The sequence below is a fragment of the Triticum urartu genome, chromosome 7A (assembly GCF_056163025.1).
Source record: "Triticum urartu cultivar PI428250 chromosome 7A, HENAU_Tu73, whole genome shotgun sequence".
NCBI classification, from domain to species: domain Eukaryota; kingdom Viridiplantae; phylum Streptophyta; class Magnoliopsida; order Poales; family Poaceae; genus Triticum; species Triticum urartu.
Genome location: NC_141879.1, coordinates 390,332,525 through 390,352,694, shown reverse-complemented (window position 1 = coordinate 390,352,694; position 20,170 = coordinate 390,332,525).

The following is a 20,170-nucleotide window of genomic DNA, read 5'->3' as shown; positions in this document are numbered from 1 at the left end:
AAACTCAATTCATTACAAGAGAGTAGAGGGGGGAGAAAACATCATAGGATCCAACTATAATAGCAAAGCTCACGATACATCAAGATCGTACCACCTCAAGAACACGAGAGAGAGAAAGAGAGAGATCAAACACATAGGTACTGGTACATACCCTCAACCCCGAGGGAGAACTACTCCCTCCTCGTCATGGAGAGCACCGGGATGATGAAGATGCCCACCGGAGAGGGATTGCCCCCTCCGGCAGGGTGCCGGAACGGGTCTAGATTGGCTTTTGGTGGCTACAGAGGCTTTTGGCGGCGGAACTCCCGATCTATTGTGCTCACAGATGTTTTTAGGGTATATGGAGATATATAGGCGGAAGAAGTACGTCAGGGGGGCCACGAGGGGCTCACGAGGGTGGAGGGCGCGCCCAGAGGGGGTGGGCGCGCCCCCTGCCTCGTGACCTCCTCGCAGATCCCCCGACATGCACTCCAAGTCTTCTGGGCTTCTTTCCTTCCAAAAATGAGTTCCGTGAAGTTTCAGGTCAACTGGACTCCGTTTGATTTTCCTTTTCTTCAAAACCCTAAAACAGGGTAAAAAACATAAACTGGCACTGGGCTCTGGGTTAATAGGTTAGTCCCAAAAATGATATAAAAGTGTATAATAAATCCCATAAACATTCAAAATAGTAGATAATATAGCATGGAGCAATCAAAAATTGTAGATACGTTGGAGACGTATCAGCATCCCCAAGCTTAATTCCTGCTCGTCCTCGAGTAGGTAAATGATAAAAGAAAGAATTTTTGATGTGGACTGCTAGTTGGCATAATTTCAATGTAATTCTTCTTAATTGTGGCATGAATATTCAGATCCGAAAGATTCAAGACAAAAGTTCATATTGACATAAAAATGATAATACTTCAAGCATACTAACTAAGCAATTATGTCTTCTCAAAATAACCTGGCCAAAGAAAGTTCATCCCTACAAAATCATATAGTTTAGTCATGCTTCATTTTCGTCACACAAGAATGCTCTCATCATGCACAACCCCGATGACAAGCCAAGCAATTGTTTCATACTTTAGTAATCTCAAACTCATAAACTTTCACGCAATACATGAGCGCGAGCCATGGATATAGCACTATGGGTGGAATAGAATATGATGATGGGGGTTATTTGGAGAAGACACAAAGGAGAAACTCTCACATCAACGAGGCTAATCAATGGGCTATGGAGATGCCCACTGATTGATGTTAATGCAAGGAGTAGGGATTGCATGCAATGGATGCACTAGAGCTATAAATGTATGAAAGCTCAACAAAAGAAACTACTGGGTGTGCATCCAACTTGCTTGCTCATGAAGACCTAGGGCACTTGAGGAGGCCCATTGTTGGAATATACAAGCCAAGTTCGATAATGAAAAATTCCCACTAGTATATGAAAGTGATAATATGAGAGACTCTCTACTATGAAGATCACGGTGCTACTTTGAAGCACAAGTGTGGTAAAAGGATAGTAACATTGTCCCTTCTCTCTTTTTCTCTCAAATTTTTTTTGGGCCTTCTCTTTTTTATGGCCTTTCCTTTTTTTGGGCCTTCTCTTTTTTTATGGCCTTTCTTTTTTTTATACCTCACTTAGGACAATTCTCTAATAATGATGATCATCACACTTCTATTTATTTACAACTCAATGATTACAACTCGATACTAGAATAAAGATGACTCTATATGAATGCCTTCGGCGGTGTACCGGGATATGCAATGAACCAAGAGTGACATGTATGAAAGAATTATGAACGGTGGCTTTGCCACAAATACTATGTCAACTACATGATCATGCTAAGTAATATGACAATGATGAATGTGTCATGATGAACGGAATGATGGAATGTTGCATGGCAATATATCTTGGAATGGCTATGGAAATGCCATAATAGGTAGGTATGGTGGCTGTCTTGAGGAAGATATAAGGAGGTTTATGTGTGACAGAGCATATCATATCACTGGGTTTGGATGCACCGGCGAAGTTTGCGCCAACTCTCAAGGTGAGAAAGGGCAATGCACGGTACCGAAGAGGCTAGCAAGGATGGAAGGGTGAGAGTGCATATAATCCATGGACTCAACATTAGTCATAAACAACTCACATACTTATTGCAAAAATCTACAAGTCATCAAAAACCTCGGCACTACGCGCATGCTCCTATGGGGATAGATTGGTAGGAAAAGACCATCGCTCGTCCCCGACCGCCATTCATAAGGAGGACAATCAAATAACACCTCATGTTTCAAATTTGTTACACAACGTTTACCATACATGCATGCTACGGGACTTGCAAACTTTAGCACAAGAATTTCTCAAATTCACAACTACTCAACTAGCATGACTTTGATATTATTACCTCCATATCTCAAAACAATCATCAAGCATCAAACTTCTCTTAGTATTCAATACTTTATATGAATTTTTTTACTATTCTTGGATGCCTAGCATATTAGGATTATTTAAGAAAATTACCATGCTATTTAAGACTCTCAAAATAATCTAAGTGAAGCATGAGAGTTCATCTATTTCATCAAAATAAAACTACCACCATGCTCTAAAAGATATAAATGAAGCACTAGAGCAAACGACAAACTACTCCGAAAGATATAAGTGAAGATCAATGAGTAGTCGAATAATTATGCAACTATGTGAAGACTCTCCCATTTAATAATTTCAGACCTTGATACTTTATTTAAACAGCAAGCAAAGCAAAAGAAAATGACATTCTAAGAATAGCAAACATCATGTGAAGAAGCAAAAACTTAGGATCAACCGATACTAACCGATAGTTGTTCAAGAAGAAAGGTGGGATGCCAACCGGGGCATCCCCAAGCTTAGATGCTTGAGACTTCTTAAAATATTATCTTAGTATGCCTTGGGAATCCCCAAGCTTGAGATTTTGTGTCTCCTTAACTCCTCTCGTATCACGGTCTCCCTAAATCTCAAAAGCTTCATCCACACAAAACTCAACAAGGACTCATGAGATAAGTTAGTATAAACCATTGCAAAAACCTTATCATACTCTACTGTAGAAAATCACTAAAATTATTATTCAACATTGCATACTAAATGCCTATGCATATTTAATAGTCCTATCCTCAAATAGAATCATTAAAGAAGCAAACATATGCAAACAATGCAAACATAACAGCAATCTGCCTAAACAGGATAGTCTGTAAAGAAGGCTGCAACATCCATACTTCCCTAGCTCCAAAAATTATGAAAGAAAATTCCCACTGTAGTAAATTTATCAGAGCTTAATATGCAAAAGGTTTCAACATTTTATCACATTCTGACTTTTCTAGGGAATTATTGCAACAGCGGTAAACTTTCTGTTTTCAAACAGCAACATGTGGAATTCTAAAATAGGCATAGTAAAGGCTATCAATGCCACTTTTATTGAAATAAAAGGTGCAAAACATTTTTCTAAATAACAGCAAGAAAATTCTAACAAAATAAATTGACGCTCCAAGCAAAACACATATCATGTGGTAAATAAAAATATAGCTCCAAGTAAAGTTATCGATGAACGAGGACGAAAGAGGGGATGCCTTCCGGGGCATCCCCAAGCTTAGGCTCTTGGCTATCCTTGAATATTACCTTGCAGTGTCTCGGGCATCTCCAAGATTAGGCTCTTGCCACTCCTTATTCCAGAGTCCATCGAATCCTTACCCAAAACTTGAAAACTTCACAACACAAAACTTAAAGTAGAAAACTCATGAGCTCCGTTAGCGAAAGAAAACAAAACACCACTTCAAGGTACTATAATGAACTCATTATTTATTTATATTGGTGTTAAACCTACTTTATTCTGACTCCTCTATGGTTTATAAACTATTTTACTAGCCATAGATTCATCAAAATAAGCAAACAACACACGAAAGACAGAATCTGTCAAAAACAGAACAATCTGTAGTAATCTGTAACTAACGCAAACTTTTCAAACCCTAAAAATTCTAAAATAAATTGCTGGACCTGAGGAATTTATCTATTAATCATTTGCAAAACGAATTAACTAAATAGCACTATCCAAATAAAAATGGCAGCATTTCTCGTGAGTGCTAAAGTTTCTGTTTTTGACAGCAAGATCAACAAGACTTTCCCCAAGTTTTCCCAACGGTTCTACTTGGCACAAACACTAATTAAAACATGAAAACTCAATCATAACAGAGGCTAGATAAATTATTTATTACTAAACAGGAACAAAAAGCAAGGAACTAAAATAAAATTGGGTTGCCTCCCAACAAGCGCTATCGTTTAACGCCCCTAGCTAGGCATGATGATTTCAATGATGCTCACATAAAGGATAAGAATTGAAACATAAAGAGATCATCATGAAGAATATGACTAGCACATTTAAGCCTAACCCACTTTCTATGCATAGGGATTTTGTGAGCAAACAACTTGAGGGAACAATAATCAACTAGCATGGCAAAGCAAAACAAGCATAACTTCAAAACTTTAAGCACATAGAGAGGAAACTTGATATTATTGCAATTCCTACAAGCATATATTCCTCGCTCATAATAATTTTCAGTAGCATCATGAATGAATTCAACAATATAACCAGCACCTAAAGAATTCTTTTCATGATCTACAAGCATAGAAAATTTACTACTCTCCACATAAGCAAAATTCTTCTCATGAATAATAGTGGGAGCAAACTCAACAAAATAACTATCATGTGATTGAAAATTAAGATCAAGATGACTAGGTTCATTGTTATTCTTCTTCTTCAAAGCATACGTGTCATCACAATAATCATCATAGATAGGAGGCATGCTTTCATCATAATAAATTTGCTCATCAAAACTTGGGGGACAAAAAATATCATTTTCATCAAACATAGCTTCCCCAAGCTTGTGGCTTTGCATATCATTAGCATTATGGATATTCAAGGAATTCATACTAACAACATTGCAATCATGCTCATCATTCAAATATTTAGTGCCAAACATTTTATAGATTTCTTCTTCTAGCACTTGAGCACAATTATCGGAATCCTTATTCTCACGATAGATATTAAAAAGATAAAGCGTATGAGGCAAACTTAATTCCATTTTTAATTTTCTTCTATAAACTAAACTAGTGATAAAACAAGAAACTAAAAGACTCGGTTGCAAGATCTAAAGATATACCTTCAAGCGCTAACCTCCCCAGCAACGGCGCCAGAAAAGAGCTTGATGTCTACTACACAACCTTCTTCTTGTAGACGTTGTTGGACCTCCAAGTGCAGAGGTTTGTAGGACAGTAGAAAATTTCCCTCAAGTGGATGACCTAAGGTTTATCAATCTGTAGGAGGCGTAGGATGAAGATGGTCTCTCTCGAGCAACCCTGCAACCAAATAATAAAGAGTCTCTTGTGTCCCCAACACACCCAATACAATGGTAAATTGTACAGGTGCACTAGTTCGGCGAAGAGATGGTGACACAAGTGCAATATGGATGGTAGATAAAGGTTTTTGTAATCTGAAATTATAAAAACAGCAAGGTAACTAATGGTAAAAGTGAGCGTAAACGGTACTGAATGCTAGGAAACAAGGCCTAGGGTTCATACTTTCACTAGTGCAAGTCCTCTCAACAATACTAACATAATTGGATCACATAACTATCCCTCAACATGCAACAAAGAGTCACTCCAAAGTAACTAATAGCGGAGAACGAACGAAGAGATTATGGTAGGGTACGAAACCACCTCAAAGTTATTTCTTCCAATCACTCCGTTGGGCTATTCATATAAGTGTCACAAACAGCCCTAGAGTTCATACTAGAATAACACCTTAAGACACAAATCAACCAAAACCCTAATGTCACCTAGATACTCCAATGTCACCTCAAGTATCTGTGGGCATGATTATACGATATGCATCACACAATCTCAGATTCATCTATTCAACCAACACATAGGACCTCAAAGAGTGCCCCAAAGTTCTACCGGAGAATCACGACGAAAACGTGTGCCAACCCCTATGCATAGGTTCATGGGCGGAACCTGCAAGTTGATCACCAAAACATACATCAAACGAATCACGTGGTACCCTATTGTCACCAAAGATACGCACGGCAAGACATACATCAAGTGTTCTCAAATCTTTAAAGACTCAATCCGATAAGATAACTTCAAAGGGGAAACTCAATTCATTACAAGAGAGTAGAGGGGGGATAAAACATCATAGAATCCAACTATAATAGCGAAGCTCGCGATACATCAAGATCGTACCACCTCAAGAACACGAGAGAGAGAGAGAGAAAGAGAGAGATCAAACACATAGCTACTGGTACATACCCTCAGCCCCGAGGAAGAACTGCTCTCTCCTCGTCATGGAAAGCACCGGGATGATGAAGATGGCCACCGGAGAGGGATTGCCCCCTCCGGCAGGGTGCCGGAACGGGTCTAGATTGGCTTTCGGTGGCTACGGAGGCTTCTGGCGGCGGAACTCCCGATCTATTGTGCTCATGGATGTTTTTAGGGTATATGGAGATATATAGGCGGAAGAAGTATGTCAGGGGGCCACGAGGGGCTCACGAGGGTGGAGGGCGTGCCCAGGGGGGTGGGCGCCCCCCTGCCTCGTGACCTCCTCGCAGATCCCCCGACGTGCACTCCAAGTCTTCTGGGCTTCTTTCCTTCCAAAAAGGAGTTCCGTGAAGTTTCAGGTCAATTGGACTTCGTTTGATTTTCCTTTTCTTCGAAACCCTAAAACAGGGTAAAAAACTGAAACTGGCACTGGGCTTTGGGTTAATAGGTTAGTCCCAAAAATGATATAAAAGTGTATAATAAAGCCCATAAAGATTCAAAACAGTAGATAATATAGCATGGAGCAATCAAAATTATAGATACATTGGAGACGTATCAATAAGCAATGATTTAAGCTTGGGGGAGTTGATACGTCTCCGACGTATCAACTTATCCCAAAACGTTGGCTCTTCTTTTGGCATCTAATTTGCATGATTTGAGTGAAACTAATATGAACTGACATTGTTTTTAGCAGAACTACCATGGTGTTGTTTTTGTGCACAAATAAAACTGCTAGGAATTGGACAGGAATATTTGGAAAATTATTTTGGAATATATAAAAATAATACTAGAATGAAGAACTACTGGAGAGGAGCCACCAGGGGCCACAAGGGCAGGGGGCGTGTCCACCCCCTGGCCACATGGGGTGTCCTTGTGGGGCCCCTGGCCACCGCCTTGACCTGATTTCGGCGCTATAAATTCACATCTCTGATCCGAAAAAATAGAGAGAAGTTTCATTGCGGTTTACAATATGGAGCCACCACCACCCCCTGTTCTTCGTCAGGAGCCCTAACTGGAGTCTGTTTGTGGCTCCGGGGAGATGGATTATCGTCGTCATCATCATCACCAACTCTTCTCCATCAACAATTTCATGATGCTCACACCCCTGTGTGAGTAATCCTTTGTAGGTATAATGGAGGTAGATGGGATTTGGATGAGATTTCTTATGTAATCGTTGTCAGATTTGTTAGGGCTTGATCCCTAATATCCACTATGTTCCGAGATTAATATTGCTATGACTTTGCTATATTTAATGCTTGTCACTAGGGCCCGAGTGCCATGATTTCAGATCTGAACCTATTATGTTTTCATAAATATATTTGTATTCTTGATGTTACCTACAAGTAGTATGCACACGTTATTGTCCTGAACCCTAGACCCCAAAGTGACAACAACTAGGATACTCTATGGGGATGACTGTAATTTTGAGGACTACATGTATTCACAATTTGTTAATGCTTTGTTCTGCTTCTCTACTAAAAGGAGCACCGTTATTACCTTTAGTTTCCATCATGACCTCGCTGCCACAGGAGGGTAGGTGTGACGCTCCCGATTCAATCGTACACTAATCATACATGCAAATGTGTATGATCAAGATCAGGGACACACTGGAAGATATCACCAAGGTTGTCAGAATCACAATTCTGTTATACAATTCTACGACTTTATGATCCAAACTAACCCCTGTGTCATAAAGAGTCCACTACATCTTCATATATACAGTATTACTCTTTCATTGTAAATTTGCATGTGCCACCTCTAAATTTTCAAATGAATATCTGCTTTGTGTGCCCATAAAGCTCATGGACCTGGGGGGGAGAGCGCCATCTTCTTTTATAAGTAATGTGTTCCCCTCGACAAGTATGACATCTACTTGTTTTAATATTGCATAAAGAGCTAGTAAATGGGACGCCCAACCCTGAATTAATTAAAAAGATAAAAGGCACTCCTCCCTGGGGTATGTTGGCAGGCACCTGTGAATTCGGCTAGCCATGGTTTGTGGAAAGACAAAGGTGGAGAGGGAGTGTTAGGCATGGGAACCGCTCTCACACATGTTTATCATGTAAGATGACGAGATTCTCTATCCTAAACCATTGACTGAAAAGTACACGTCCCAAAATGAAATCTTTGGTTTTAAAGCAAGGAGCACTGGTAGATAAGCAAATCCCTACTTCCCTCTGTGAAGGGCCCTTCTTTTCATATATTGATGAGTCACCACCTTCTCATTCAAGCACCAACATAGAGAGCGCTATTGTAATTCTTAGTTTAAAATGCATTTGGTCTAATTAATGTTGGATGAGAGCATGACTGGATGTTTTATACATTGAATTACAATTTCTAGTTGCTGATTGAACTTCAAAGGTGCTCTGCATTTATGTTTTGTGATTTAAAAAACGGCCAGCGAGACACAATTCTATCATATTGTATCATAGTCATTTTGAGGAAGTGTTGATGTATGAGATATAGTATTATTGCTCGCTAGTTGTTTATGTTATTGATATGAGTAAATGTCGCTGCTAAGTGTTATCATATATGTGGTTACACCATGATCTATGTTGAAATTTGATCACTAGTTAAATTTTTGTACATCTACAAAAGCAAATGAAATTGTAAAAGTTTTTCTTTATCACTTCCAGTTTATCAACTGAATTCCTTGATGATAAGCAATGATTTAAGCTTGGGGGAGTTGATATGTCTCCGACGTATCAACTTATCCCAAAATGTTGGCTCTTGTTTTGGCATCTAATTTGCATGATTCGAGTGAAACTAATCTGAACTGACGTTGTTTTCAGGAGAACTACCATGGTGTTGTTTTTGTGCAGAAATAAAAGTGCTAGGAATTGGACGGGAATATTTGTAGAATTATTTTGGAATATATAAAAATAATACTAGAATGAAGAACTAATAGAGAGGAGCCACCGGGGGCCACAAGGGAAGGGGGCGTGGCCACCCCCTGGCCACGTGGGGTGTCCTTGTGGGGCCCCTGGCCACCGTCTTGACCTGATTTCGGCGCTATAAATTCAGATCTCCGATCCGAAAAAATAGAGAGAAGTTTCATTGCGGTTTACAATATGGAGCCACCACCACCCCTTGTTCTTCGTCAGGAGCCCTAACTGGAGTTTGTTTGTGGCTCCGGAGAGATGGATTATCGTCGTCATCATCATCACCAACTCTTCTCCATCAACAATTTCATGATGCTCACACCCCTGTGTGAGTAATCCTTTGTAGTTATAATGAAGGTAGATGGGATTTGGATGAGATTTCTTATGTAATCGTTGTCAGATTTGTTAGGGCTTGATCCCTAATATCCACTATGTTCTGAGATTAATATTGCTATGACTTTGCTATGTTTCATGCTTGTCACTAGGGCCCGAGTGCCATGATTTCAGATCTGAACCTATTGTGTTTTCATAAATATATTTGTGTTCTTGATCTTACCTACAAGTAGTATGCACACGTTATTGTCCTGAACCCTAGACCCCAAAGAGACAACATCTAGGATACTCTGTGGGGATGAGTGTAATTTGAGGACTACATGTATTCACAATGTGTTAATTCTTTGTTCTTGTTCTCTACTAAAAGGAGCACTGCTATTACCTTTAGTTTCCATCATGACCTCGCTGCCACAGGAGGGTAGGTGTGACGCCCCCGATTCAATCGTACACTAATCGTACATGCAAGTGTGTATGATCAAGATCAGGGACACACGGGAAGATATCATATCACAACACAATTCTGAACAGAAATTAAGTCACACGCATATACTAAAAGCCAGGGGCCTCGAGGGCTCGAATACAGAAGATCGAAACAAATGAGTCAGCGGAAGCAACAATATCTGAGTACAGACATAAGTTAAACAAGTTTGCCTTAAGAAGGCTAGCACAAAAGTAACATGATTGAAAAGGCAAGGCTTCCTACCGTCGGAACCGGGGCTTCGTGGACCCAAACAAGGTTCGAACTCTAGGGCATGTGCGAAGATCTAGCCTAGCTGGAGCCCCAAGCTCATTGCCTCATGGTTTGGCCTCGTCGTGTTCGTGCGAGCAGGGAGAAGAGTGGACACAGTAGTTACCCAGGTTTGGGCCACCTTGCGGTGTAAAACCCTACTCCTACTTTGTGGTGGATTGCCTCGCGAGGAGGATGAGTACGAACTAGTACAGGTGGGAGCTACCTCAGGAGAGCTCAGGAATCGACCCCTCCTACGGTGGAGATTAACCTATATTTATAGTGGCCTTGGTCCTCTTCCCTCATAACTTAGGCGGGAAGGGATTCCACAGTGGCCAATTTGAGAAGGGATAAGAGTATATATTATCCTGACAAAAGGTGGTCTTTGGTTGCAAAGCTTCTGGTCGTGAGGTAGTGGTGGGCTCGGTGATGACATCCGTCCTGCCGAGCTCGTGGTCTTGGTCTTGTTGCACTAGAATGGAAACCTTTGGTGGATTCCTTGGGAACTCATATACGTCCTTGCCTCCTTAGCATGAAAGAGGAAACTGTCCTTGACTACGCATGCTGGTGCCCACCTGGCCTTGGTCGTCATGGCTCGCGTCATCACGTGCCTCACGAGGTGAGGTACTTGCATAAAGGTCTCCGTTCCTCGGGAGGCAGGCTCGGGAAGCTGCTCCTCGGGAGGTCTTGGTGTTGTTCGCCTCGGGAGGCGGAGGCCCTCGCGAGGGTCTTGCTTGTGAGTCCTTGTAGCCAGGCCGTCGATGGAGCCACGTGATGGGCCGCAGGCAAGCGGGCCTAGGTAGCCCCAATCCAGAATGCCAACAGTAGCACCCTGGACCAAGGCGGGCTCGGCCTGGCATCGAGGCAAAGGTAGTGAAGGGAGGGCGAAGCAACGCGGCCCCAATTGCCTTTGGGCCAGGCTTGACGCGTGGCACACGACAGGACATGGACGCGCCCACTTCCCCACATCGCCTCAGCAACTACCCAGACTGACAAAAGTCTAGCGCTTGCCTCGAGGTCATAATTGCTCAACGGCGTACTCATCTTCCACCCCTTTCTTCTCACACAAGTTCGTGCCTCGCCCCCTAGATCTTGCGCCGTCATGTCCCGTGGGAGTGGGAAGAACAGGGCCTCGATGGCGGTGGTCCGCCAGACGGGGCCGCCCCCCGCCCTTGGTCGATCCACGATGCTCAACCGCGAGGGGCTGGACAAGGTCCTCCCGGTGATCGCGGCCGATTCCAACGAGTTGAAGGCGATGAAGATCTGGCCCGCTTCACTATCCTCCACTGACTTGGAAGCGACCACCATTCCCCTCCATCTTCATGCCCTCTTCTCCGGCTTATTGCCCCCGTTTTCAAACTTCTTCAATGTCGTATTATCGCACTACCAGGTCCACGTGCCGCACCTCGACCCAGAATCCATCACCCTCCTTTCCGCCTTTGCGTTCTTGTGCGAGGCCTTCATAGGCATTGCCCCCTCGGTAGCGCTGCTCACCATTTCTTCTCCATGAGACTGACCACCGGCGCGCAATGCTCCGGCTGCATGTCTTTCTGTGCAGCAAGCGCAACAACAAGCGAGGGCATCAGCATGACGATCCGCCCAGACGCGGAGGGTTTCCAGAGGCAATGGGTGTATGTCGACGCATCCCAGTATAGCCCCGGCTCCAAACCCTGTCGTCCCCAGCGATGCTGAGCTCCGGATGGATGCACGAGAAGCTTTTTGATCCGAGGCTCGCGCGAGTCACCGAGAGGTTGGTTGTCCTAAGAGCGGCGGGCATGACGGTGGCGATGGTGGTGAGGGAGTTCGTGCGAGGGCGGACCGCCCCACTCCAGCATCATTATCGCCCGATGTGGGACCTTGCCGGCCGTTAAGACCCCATGAGGCTCTAGGAGGCCTCCCTACCTCCTAGCGTGCTAAACGGGATACTCCGCCTCCTGACCAGCAGGGGAGCCAGTGCACTTCCTGATGGGGGACTCCCCCTGTACAACTACATGAACTTGAGGGACTTCGCCAGGGGGATGCCTCGCTTCGACGAATGGGGGTTGCTTCCAGAGGGTCATGAGGGGCCTCGCGATAACCCCTCGCTGGTGGTCCCAGTCCCCGAGGGCCTCAGGGGCGAGGCGTCCCTGGGGGGATCGGGTGGCCTGCCGAACCGCCTGCCGTGAGCCAACTCACCCCCGCACCCCTGGACGGTGGTTGTGGTCCTTTGCCGGGGGATGCGACCATTGCCGCGAGCTCACGGGGTGGCCAGGTATACCTCACTGCACCATCCCCCCGGGTCCGCTCCCCTTCAAGGAAGAGGCATCCTGAAGGTGGCACCGGTTGGCCCCCACGGGCCCTGGAGAGAAGGAAGTGGGTCGCCACCGACGAGTAAGTCCTCCGCTCCCCCTGACCTTCGCTTGACAAGCCTCCCTGAGCCCTTTTTTCTCAGGTCTCCTCCAGGTGAAGGGACGAGGATGGTCCCATCGTTACTTCTGGGGGTGTCGAGACGCTCCACAACCGCACACCCTGCGATCTCGGCGGCCGAGCTTATGCGCACTAGAGAAGTCGCACTCCTCCCGAGGCGACCCCTGGCGGTGCTCAATCCCACTGCCCCAGCGTCCTCTGACGGGGGCGGCATCAGGCTTACATGGGAGGTGCTGCCGTTTATCCCGCTATCCCTCGGCGGCACTTGGGTCTGCCGTGAGCCGATGGGCGGCCTAGCATACGGCTTGCACTGCGCCGCACCACGGGCCAGGGAAGTGGGCGCCAGGCCTGCTGGCCCCGTATTCCCGCCCAGCGCGGCCGGGAGCGTGGAATAGGGTCCTGGAAAAGCATTGGAGCTCGCGCGCGGCCGCGGCACCATCCGGCATGGCCTTCTTCAGGACGCAAGGGGCGTGCTGGACCGGCTCAAGGCAGAGCTCTGCGACGTCGACTCGCACCTCAAGGCCGAGCATCTGCGCCTATCGCGCGGGTGTGATACGTCTCTAATGTATCTATAATTTATGAAGTATTCATACCAATATATTATCATTCTTGGGTGTTTTACAATCATTTTATAGCAACTTTATATCATTTTTAGGGGCTAACCTATTGACCTAGTGCCCAGTGCCAGTTGCTGTTTTTTGCTTGTTTTTTACATCATAGAAAATCAATATCAAACGGAGTCCAAACATCGCGAAACTTTTTGTGGTTTTCTATGGGCCAGAGGACTCCCGATGGGCCAGAGCTGCACCTGGGGGGTGCCTTGAGGGGGCACAACCCACCAGGGCGCGCCAGCACCCCCTGGCGTGCCCAGGCGGGTTGTACCCACCTCGGTGGCCTCCCGCACCCCTTCTTTGCACTATAAATTCCCAAATATTCCAAAGCCCTTAGGGGTTAACATAGATCAGGAGTTCCGCCGCCGCAGGACTCTGTGGCCACCGAAAACCAATCTAGACCCATTCCGGCACCCTGCCAGAGGGGGGAATCATCTCCGGTGGCCATCTTCATCATCCCGGCGGCCACCACGATGAGGAGGGAGTAATCCACCCTCGGGGCTGAGGGTTTGTACCAGTAGATATGTGTTTAATCTCTCTCTCTCTCTCGTGTTCTTGAGATGTCACGATCTTGATGTATCACGAGCTTGCTTAATATAGTTGGATCATATGGTGTTCTCCCTTCTCTATCTTGTTGCGATGAATTGAGTTTTTCCCTTTGAGATTTCATGGTTATCGGATTGAATACTTTTATGGATTTGAGAACACTTGATATATGTGTTGCAATTTAATACTCATGGTGACAATGGGGTATCGTATTGATTCACTTGATATATGTTTTGGCACTCAACTTGCGGATTCCCGCGGTGACATTGGGGTGGTCTATGCATAGGGGTTGATGCACGTTCTTGTCCTTGTTTCTCCGGTAGAAATCTTGTGGCACTCTTGTAGTTCTTTGTGTTGATTGAGTATTATGAATATGAATATGCTTTGGTGTTATTCTAGTATGAACTCTATGATAGATCAAACGGAAACAATAGCTTTGTGTTATTTTAGTACGAACTCTTGAATAGATCGATCAGAAAGAATAGCTTTGAGGTGGTTTAGTAGCCTACAAACAATTCCTATCTTTTGTTCTCCGCTAATAGGAACTCGTGAGTGATTCTTCGTTACACTTTGAGGGATAATCATATGATCCACCTATGTTAGCATTGTTGAGAGATCACACTAGCGAAAGTATGGACCCTAGGCACTACAAAAAAGACACATCCGTGACATTTTGGGTTGAATGAATTTTTTTCTATCATGCTTATGACACTTCTATGACGATAATTGTGACAAAACCCGGTATCATCATAGATGTGGTGGGCTGCTACTTCTATGAGAAAAAATCATGACAGAAAATGGGCTTTTCTTCCTGGGCGGGCCGGAGATGCGGTTGCATGACATTCTTTGGGCCGTCCATGCTGGAGAAAACCGTGGTAGAAGAGAGGGCGAGGAAAATATCGGGGGCGTTCTCGGTTACGGTGGGTGGTCGGGGCCCGAGCGATGCGCGTTTCTCTCGTACGTACGTGCGTGTGTGTGTGAGCTGTTGCGCTCTAGTTGAACCCGAGCAAGCATTGGGCTCTAACTGAACCAGAGTGATTGCACTAGCTACGTTACTGAACCTCGATCGATCCCTTGTTGTTAACTGAACCCGAGTAATTCCTTCGCTACTGCTGCTAACTGAGGCCGGTCGAACACTGCCACCTCTTCCCTTGATGAACAATTAGCGTTGTTGGGGGGTTTGGATGAATAGTTCCCGGTGGGAGGTTGGATGAACAGGACCCCGTGGTAGTAGAGGTCGTTGCCGCTGGATGAACAGTACCCCGATCGATCGAGCCGGTGGATGAACAGGACCCCGTGAAGGGCTGGATGAACAGTAGCCGGTGGAGGGCTGGATGAACAGTAGCCCATGGAGGGTGGTTGAACGGGACCCCGTGGAAAGGGCTGGTTGAACAGTAACCAGTGGAGGAGCGCGCGGTGGAGGCTAGATGAACAGGAGCCCGTGGATGAACAGTCGCAGGTGGAGGCTAGAGGAGGTTGACGGTGGATGAACAGTAGCCCGTGGAGGCTGGAGGAGGTCGACGGTGGAGATGAACAGTATCTCGTGGAGTCCTGTTTTGCGGTACGCCACCCCCCCACTGACAGGACCCTGTTTCGACCGTAGCGGTCCAACATAAGTTCGTTTCCTCCGTTTTGCAGTATGCCACACCCCTCGTGATCAACAGGACTTCGTTTCGACCGTATGAGGTCCGTTTCCTCCGTTTTGCGGTACACCAGACCCCTCCCGATGAACAGGATCCCGTTTCGACCATGGTCGGTCGAACACAAGGCCATTTCCTCCATTTTGCGGTACACCAGGCCTCGTTTCCATCGGTTGTTCCGTCCAAGCTGGTTGGCTCCTGATGAATAGCACGCGTTTCGTTGCCTCCCGATGAACATGACGCATTCCGTTGCCTCCCCATGAATACGATGACGACATAGTTTCTCCGTTCCGACCCAGCCATGTACACGAGCCCTGGCCGTACGTATGCGCGAGTAGGCATTCGAGACCCCGCCTGTTTGTACGTACGTGGTCGTATTTACTTTCTTGCACCCTGGTCGATGTACGTACGTGTACATGCTACGTGTGCGCCTCTACTACGACACATGCGCGCCTCTATTATGACATGTGCCCTTCCTTACAAGGCCACGGTTCATCGATGCAGCCTGCAGACAGACTGATCGTATGTACGTACATGTTCGCGACCAGAATGACAACGCTACGTACACTTTGACCAGGTGGGTCCTCACTGTCAGGCACTTCCTTGCGTGCGAAGATGTAGCTGGTGGGTCCTAGCAGTCAGGGGGAAATGTTTTTTTCGCGAAATACGGTGGCCCATCCGATGGGTCCCTACTGTCAGGTGGAGGAATAATTATTTTTCGCGTAATAAGGAGGCACTTCCTTGCTGCAGCCGTGGACCCAGTTGTCAGCCTCTCCACGTACAGTACTCTTCCGATGGAAGTCGTTCGTTAACCACATTGACCACGCCGCGCCGAGAGCACCAAAGCGGTGGACGACAGCGAGGCCTAGGAAGGGGATGACGCGGAGCCGGGGAAGATGCGGCAGTGGATGCCCACGCGGAGAGGAGTACGAGGGTTCACTAGTTCGGCTGCGGTGTGAGGATGCCGTTGTCGCAGGGCCTGGCTAGCGGTGGGAGTAGTAGGGGGCGGTGAGGCCTCCGCGGAAGGACAGCCGGCCACGGGAGGCAGGAGCAGGCGGCACGACCGGCGCTGATTTGGGCGGCTAGAGCAAGAAGACCAGAGGTTGAAGAAGCACTACGGCTGTTGGATGGACATCGTACGGTCATTGGAGCTAGAATCGTTCATATTGACTAAGTTGACAAAGCCATCCGTCCTTGTAAACTTAGTAGGCCCACATGTCAGCCTCCCACTATGCTGCGTCCCAGCTAGCAGCGGGGTATTCATTTTTTGTGCGTAATAAGGAGGCACTTCCTTGCGTACGAAGATATAGCTGGTGGGTCCGACCTATCAGTGGGGGGAATGTTTTTTCACGAAGTACAGAGGCCCTTCCAGTGGGTACCACATGTCAGGTGGAGGAATCATTATTTTGCACATAATAAGGAGGCATTTCCTTGTGTGCGGCCGTGGACCCAGCTGTCAGCCTCTCCACGTACAGTCCACATCCGATGGATGTTGTTCGTTGACCATGTTGACCACGACGCGCCGAGAGCACCAGGGCAGTGGACGATGGCGAGGCCTTGGAAGGGAATGACACGGAGCCGGGGAAGACTCGCAGTGGTTGCTCACGCGGTGGGGAGTACGAGGGTTTACTGGTCCGGCTGCCGTCGCTGGAAAATAACAGGAGGTGTGGGTGAGTAGAGGAATGGCCTGGCCAGCAATGGAGTTGGGTGGGGCGGTGCGGCTTGTGCGGCAGCACAGCCGGCCACGGGAGGCGGGAGCAGGCAATCCCACCGGTGTTGGTTTGGGCGGCTGGAGCAAGAAGATCAGATATTGAAGAAGCAGCACGGCCGTTGGATTAACACCCATCCAACGGTCACTGCTGCTAGAATCGTTTGCGGACTAAGTTGACAAAGCCTTTCGTACACGTCAACCTAGTAGACCCACAAGTCAGCCTCCAAATCTATCCCAAATAGCATACAACCCGAAATTTCTGGCCAGATTCAAATTAATTTAAAAACTAAACATACCTTAATTTAAATCTAATGAAATTTTACCCGCACACAAACAATAAAATTTAAAAATACCGAAATCCGAAAGGAAAAAGTATTTTGGAACTAATCGCCTGTTTGCTGTATTTTTTCATTTTACATCCCATTTAATATTACTTATAGCCCATTTTTTGGGCAAAATGCATCCCTCCTCATCTTGAAAGATTTCCGGCCCAGCAGGGCATAGAAAAGCAAGTAGGCCTATGTTGGTTATTCTGCAAAAAAAACTAAATAGCTGGGCTAGCCATTTTCAGAAAGGAAAAAAACAAACTGGGCTGGTCATGTGCTAGAGAGCCATAGCTCAGGAACAACCCAGTTGATACCCTTCTTCGTCCTGAAAAAACAAAATTACTACGCGCTGCTGGGTCCCTACTGTCATCCTCACCATGTACAGTCATCTCCTTATTCCTCTCAGTTGTTGACCATGTTGACAACACCGGAGGGCGGCACCGCGGTGAGGGAACCAAGGCGGAGGACGATGGTGAGGCCTCGGACGGGAAGGAATAGGAGCTAGGTAAGATGCACGGAGTTTTAGGGTGCGATGTGGCCATGATGCGTGCGCGGCTACACAGCCATCCGTGGGAGGCGGGAGCAGGCGGTCCCGCCGGCGCTGGTTTGGCTTTGGCGGCTGGAGGAAGAAGATACTGAAGAAACAAGATAGATGTTGAATGTCAATCCAACGGTCAAGGTTGGCACAATCGTTTGTTGACTAAGCTGACACCAAGTAGCATACTTTTTTATATATAGGAAGAAAAGAAAAACTGGGCTCGTTTGCCTGACAACATTCCCGAAACTGCGACCGTTCGATGTTGCGTCGTAACTAAAACTACGAGGAAAATGCGTTCGTCTGCTGTCCTCCTCCCAGGGAACGTTCGCCACATAAGTGACTAGCACCCTTGGTTTTCAACCGAGAGGTCTTGGGTTCGAGTCCCAGGAACTCTCAATTTTGTCCTCCTTCCTTCCTTGCAAAAAAAAGAAAGAAAATCAAAGACTTGAGAAGGCGTACAGAACAAGCTAGTGTACTGTAAAGAGACATTGCTGAGTTTTAGAAAAAATAGAGATGTGGTCCTATAGCTGGTTCAAATCCAAACCTAGACTATGACTATATATGGTGCTATGCTACTCTGCAAGTAATGAAACTGGCATATCCAACATTCGCTTCTCCTCTTCTCTACTTACTCTGCCTAGCATCAGAAGCTCTGGCCGCAACAACCATGTCCGCTGGCTGCTCATCCACCTGCTCTTTAGCAGGCAACAACCAGATATGTGCCAAGTCACCACCTGTACCATCGCTTGTGGGTCTCATCACACCCCCGCTGGCACACGCATCGCAGCCGGTTGCTCATCGCAACCCCCTGCCGTTTGTGTGGTGCCACTGCTGCAAATCACGCAGAGTCATCTGTCGCATCTCAACCACAATCCTCAACACTGGCCGAGTCTTCTACAAGTGCCTGAATCATGGGGTAATAATATGTTTAAGTGTTGTTCTGCTGCTTTCAGTTGCTGCTTTTTTTTAATAGTTTGGTTGATGATCTTCCAATTTGATTCATGCAAAAAAGGAAGATTCGTGTTATTTGTATTTCTAGGAAGTTGCTGATGTGGGGGAACGCAACTACGCTGATTATTTGGTTAGCCAAGGAATCCCAATACCAGCAGTTTGGGGTGTTGGACAAGTAACTGAAGGAACAATAGAAGAGGAAGATGCAGAGTAGAAGGTTAAAGATGAAGTTCCTCTGATCATGGCCAAGCAACAGCTGCTGAACGGCCTTCACATCAATGAGGAGATGAAAGAGCTTGTGAAGATAATGGGAAAAATCGATGTGCTCTGTAGGATGATTGTCTCTTTATTTGAAGTGTATGTAGCACTCGTGATGTATTTAGTGGCTATGACATGAGCACTTTGATGAAACTAGTAATGAATGAAATCTGTGTAGCAGGCTTGGCATAGTGTTGTGACCATCCAATTATTTCTATTAATAGAAATCGGGGGGTATCCCCTTTTTCTCATAAATAAATAAATAGCATAGGCCCTTTTGGTAATAAATAAATAAATTAGCAGAGGCTCTGTCGTGTCAGCTTTGTTCCCATTCGAAGACGTCGAGCAAATTGCAGTCCAACAACAAACTATGTCATCAAATTCAAGTTTCATAGCCAAATATGAGTAAAACTAAACAACAATGTCATCATGTTTTAGTCGTCATACAATCACCAAACACAAATGAACATACGTAACAAGTGATGTTCACATAGCAAAATACTAAACAACACGTTCATCAGGTTTCAGTTGTCATAGCAAACACAATTTCACATAGTAGATAAAAAACGTCTTCTGACAGGCAAATACGCAAAAGAAATCTAATCATCATCCGCAGCAGCAGCGTCAACATCTTCGCCATGTGTATCAATCTGAATCGTAATTCCCTAGAGTGTCTCTTCTTCTTCATCCTCAATGTCCTCGAACGTTGGCTTCTTCTTGATCAACTCTTGTATGTCCACAGCACGACAGACAATCTTTTCACCAGCGGCATTGACGTGATGGTTCTCAAAGATATTACGAACATCTGTGGAATCTAGTACATCAGGAGCAGTGTAAGCATCATCTTGTTGTGCAACTTCATTAAACGAATTCCTCTTCTCAAACCTTCGCAATACTCTCCAATCATCGCTACATGCAAATGTGA